We start from the raw sequence: 5000 nt of genomic DNA, 5'->3' as shown, positions 1-5000 counted from the left end.
GAACAATTGCAAGCCCCAATCCCTAGCACGAAGGAGGTTCAGCGGGTTACCCCGACCTTTCGGCCTAGGAAGACACGCTGATTCCTTCAGTGTAGCGCGCGTGCGGCCCAGAACATCTAAGGGCATCACAGACCTGTTATTGCTCAATCTCGTGCGGCTAGAAGCCGCCTGTCCCTCTAAGAAGAAAAGTAATCGCTGACAGCACGAAGGATGTCACGCGACTAGTTAGCAGGCTAGAGTCTCGTTCGTTATCGGAATTAACCAGACAAATCGCTCCACCAACTAAGAACGGCCATGCACCACCACCCACCGAATCAAGAAAGAGCTATCAATCTGTCAATCCTTCCGGTGTCCGGGCCTGGTGAGGTTTCCCGTGTTGAGTCAAATTAAGCCGCAGGCTCCACTCCTGGTGGTGCCCTTCCGTCAATTCCTTTAAGTTTCAGCTTTGCAACCATACTTCCCCCGGAACCCAAAAGCTTTGGTTTCCCGGAGGCTGCCCGCCGAGTCATCGGAGGAACTGCGGCGGATCGCTGGCTGGCATCGTTTATGGTTAGAACTAGGGCGGTATCTGATCGCCTTCGAACCTCTAACTTTCGTTCTTGATTAATGAAAACATACTTGGCAAATGCTTTCGCTTCTGTTCGTCTTGCGACGATCCAAGAATTTCACCTCTAACGTCGCAATACGAATGCCCCCGCCTGTCCCTATTAATCATTACCTCGGGTTCCGAAAACCAACAAAATAGAACCGAGGTCCTATTCCATTATTCCATGCACACAGTATTCAGGCGGGCTTGCCTGCTTTAAGCACTCTAATTTGTTCAAAGTAAACGTGCCGGCCCACCGAGACACTCAATAAAGAGCACCCTGGTAGGATTTCAACGGGGTCCGCCTCGGGACGCACGAGCACGCACGGGGCGGTCGCACGCCTTCGGCTCGCCCCACCGGCAGGACGTCCCACGATACATGCCAGTTAAACACCGACGGGCGGTGAACCAACAGCGTGGGACACAAATCCAACTACGAGCTTTTTAACCGCAACAACTTTAATATACGCTATTGGAGCTGGAATTACCGCGGCTGCTGGCACCAGACTTGCCCTCCAATAGATACTCGTTAAAGGATTTAAAGTGTACTCATTCCGATTACGGGGCCTCGGATGAGTCCCGTATCGTTATTTTTCGTCACTACCTCCCCGTGCCGGGAGTGGGTAATTTGCGCGCCTGCTGCCTTCCTTGGATGTGGTAGCCGTTTCTCAGGCTCCCTCTCCGGAATCGAACCCTGATTCCCCGTTACCCGTTACAACCATGGTAGGCGCAGAACCTACCATCGACAGTTGATAAGGCAGACATTTGAAAGATGCGTCGCCGGTACGAGGACCGTGCGATCAGCCCAAAGTTATTCAGAGTCACCAAGGCAAACGGACCGGACGAGCCGACCGATTGGTTTTGATCTAATAAAAGCGTCCCTTCCATCTCTGGTCGGGACTCTGTTTGCATGTATTAGCTCTAGAATTACCACAGTTATCCAAGTAACGTGGGTACGATCTAAGGAACCATAACTGATTTAATGAGCCATTCGCGGTTTCACCTTAATGCGGCTTGTACTGAGACATGCATGGCTTAATCTTTGAGACAAGCATATGACTACTGGCAGGATCAACCAGGGAGCTGCGTCAACTAGAGCTGAGCAGCCGGCCGCCCGGGAGTGTGTCCCGGGGGCCCGCGCGAACACGCAAGCGTCCGCTCAATCATTCTGCAAACAGGAGGAGGCTGAGCTCCCCTGCACAATACACCTCGAAACCCTCTCAGGTCCCGGCGGCGCGCAGCGCCGTCCCAAGTACTTGGTCGGGTTCGAGAGAGGCGCAATCGCCCGGAGTTAGGCGAGTAGACGCTTTCGGTGCGACCACCCGTGCTCCCAACTGAGCTTGCCGCTGCCGACAGAGGCCCGGGAGCGTGCTGTCGTGGCATTGCCGGCGGGAGACAACACGCGCCACCTACGGTGACCGGCAGCTCCAACGCCAGCGCCACAGAAGGACAAAAGCCCCACTTGGGTGCCGAAGCGAACTCTCCCAGCACAGCGCACGCGCCAACACATCCGCACAGCTGCGATACAAACCACCAGCGAGAACCGCTGGGGCGACCGAGCAGCAGACGGCGTCGCGGCGCCGAGCGCCGGGCGGCAGCGCATCCTCAACGCACACAGTCCTCAATCGGACCAGCACACTGAAGATGTCCACCGCGCTTCGCACCGGGCCCGCGAGGACCTACTTTGGCCGCACGGCGCCGCGCGCAGGGTGCGCCGGCGCGCAGCTGCGACGCCTGCCGCGTCCGTCGGCCGGCGCGCCTGCCACTGGCCGCCCCCACCAGCCGGCTGTAGCGCGTGCGCCCACGCACCGCGCGGCCAGCACGCCGGGAGGCGCCCCCTCACCGGCCGGGGACGGTCCCACCCAGCCACCGCCGCGTATCGCTTCACACCCAGATGCCGTTCAGTTTCGTCGGCATGGTGGGTATCGCTGGAACAACCGGTTAGTACCTCAACCTATCGTCGCCATCACCGATTCACCCCTAGCGAGAACAACCGCACCACAACAGGTTACCATTTGTTCATTTGCGTAACTTCACCAGAAAACGCAGGCGTCCATCGCCATTTGCAACTTCCACGATTATTGCATGCCTGTGTCAGGTGTCACGCCACACTACGTCTGCCCACATACACGCAACAAAATGTGCACGCCTAGACAATACGTGGAAGGTGGCCCCCGTACGTATGCGATGTCCATTGCTCGAACGACTGTCAACCGGCCTCTGTAGCATGTCGCAGATATGGAACGCGGTGCACCATGCCATCACGGTGTGTGAGGAGAGACGACTAGGTCCGAATACATCAACAGACAGCTCATGCTGATCGCCATCCACGGCGTCCGTTCCTCCCACACGTCTCTATGGCGTACCACACTGCAATCCAGCTCTCATAGGGAGACGACACGTAGCTGCGTGCACAATATTTGCACTGTATGGTCCGCCGTTTTTGGGCGCAGTCGTTGTACGGTCACACATGTGCCACGATGTATCATTCAGTACATAAGGACGAATGTGCAGTACAGATTGTGGTTTACGCGTACGACATTAGCGGACAGTTGACACAGGCCGCACCACAACGTAGCCTGAGTACGTCGCATGCGGAGGGCATTGAACATGCAAAGTTCTCACCAACCAGCTTGCGAAGGCAGGGGGCAAGGTGGGGACGTGGGGAGGGGCGGCATGTACGTCCTGCTGCCATCCACATTACAGTGTACAGCAGGAGCATGTGGAAAGTGAGCAAGACTTGCAAGGTGTTTAACATGAAGCGATACACAGGGGAGCGGGGAGTGCGAGTAGCGAACTATATTGCGAGGGTTGCGGGTGGGCAACACTACACTAATTGAACGAGTCGTATAACAATTACAGAGCAGGTTTAGGCGACAACGTGGGTTACGTTAGGCGACAACGTGGGTTAGGTTAAGGCACGACGTGGGTTAGGTTAAGGCACGACATGGGTTAGGTTAAGGCACGACATGGGTTAGGTTAAGGCACGACATGGGTTAGGTTAAGGCACAACATGGGTTAGGTTAAGGCACAACATGGGTTAGGTTAAGGCACAACATGGGTTAGGTTAAGGCACAACATGGGTTAGGTTAAGGCACAACATGGGTTAGGTTAAGGCACAACATGGGTTAGGTTAAGGCACAACATGGGTTAGGTTAAGGCACAACATGGGTTAGGTTAAGGCACAACATGGGTTAGGTTAAGGCACAACATGGGTTAGGTTAAGGCACAACATGGGTTAGGTTAAGGCACAACATGGGTTAGGTTAAGGCACAACATAGGTTAGGTTAAGGCACAACATAGGTTAGGTTAAGGCACAACATAGGTTAGGTTAAGGCACAACATGGGTTAGGTTAAGGCACAACATGGGTTAGGTTAAGGCACAACATGGGTTAGGTTAAGGCACAACATGGGTTAGGTTAAGGCACAACATGGGTTAGGTTAAGGCACAACATGGGTTAGGTTAAGGCACAACATGGGTTAGGTTAAGGCACAACATGGGTTAGGTTAAGGCACAACATGGGTTAGGTTAAGGCACAACATGGGTTAGGTTAAGGCACAACATGGGTTAGGTTAAGGCACAACATGGGTTAGGTTAAGGCACAACATGGGTTAGGTTAAGGCACAACATGGGTTAGGTTAAGGCACAACATGGGTTAGGTTAAGGCACAACATGGGTTAGGTTAAGGCACAACATAGGTTAGGTTAAGGCACAACATAGGTTAGGTTAAGGCACAACATAGGTTAGGTTAAGGCACAACATAGGTTAGGTTAAGGCACAACATAGGTTAGGTTAAGGCACAACATAGGTTAGGTTAAGGCACAACATAGGTTAGGTTAAGGCACAACATAGGTTAGGTTAAGGCACAACATAGGTTAGGTTAAGGCACAACATAGGTTAGGTTAAGGCACAACATAGGTTAGGTTAAGGTACAACATAGGTTAGGTTAAGGTACAACATAGGTTAGGTTAAGGTACAACATAGGTTAGGTTAAGGTACAACATAGGTTAGGTTAAGGTACAACATAGGTTAGGTTAGGTTAGGTTACACGTTGTTGTAAGGAAAGGTGTAGGGGGGGGCGGGGGCGGCAGGTTCGTTGATAGTGATTATAGTAAGTGAATGCTTGTGACATGATCAGATTTGTCACGTCAGGATGCACCTTTGGCTTATTAGAGGCGGCGCTCCAATTCTATGCTTGTGTCAGACCTGTGTCTTTGACTCATGTCATTGTTTGTGCGCTGTGACAGGAGGTACTATTGTGATGTTGGGTGCACCGTTGTATAGGACATGTGTGGGTGTTGGTGCCTGATCTGCGCAATGGTGGATGTCGAAAGGGTGGGATATTGTATTTTCCGCATGGACCTCCTGGTCTGGTTGTGATAGTGTGGATTGTGTAATGTGGCGGAGAGGATG

General features: G+C 53.0%; 1 non-coding gene across 1 annotated transcript in view; it reads right to left on the bottom strand.

Annotated features, from left to right (window-relative positions):
- LOC124745868 overlaps window positions 1-1668 on the bottom strand; it is a 1909-nt gene extending 241 nt beyond the window's left edge. The window contains exon 1 of the ribosomal RNA XR_007011191.1: window positions 1-1668. This exon is cut by the window's left edge and continues 241 nt beyond it. This is a non-coding gene — a ribosomal RNA (small subunit ribosomal RNA).
- Window positions 1669-5000: the final 3332 nt, after the last annotated feature.

The sequence above is a fragment of the Schistocerca piceifrons genome, unplaced genomic scaffold (assembly GCF_021461385.2).
Source record: "Schistocerca piceifrons isolate TAMUIC-IGC-003096 unplaced genomic scaffold, iqSchPice1.1 HiC_scaffold_338, whole genome shotgun sequence".
NCBI lineage: Eukaryota > Metazoa > Arthropoda > Insecta > Orthoptera > Acrididae > Schistocerca > Schistocerca piceifrons.
Note: the sequence above shows the minus strand (reverse complement) of the source record. Positions and strands in the feature narration are given on the sequence as shown.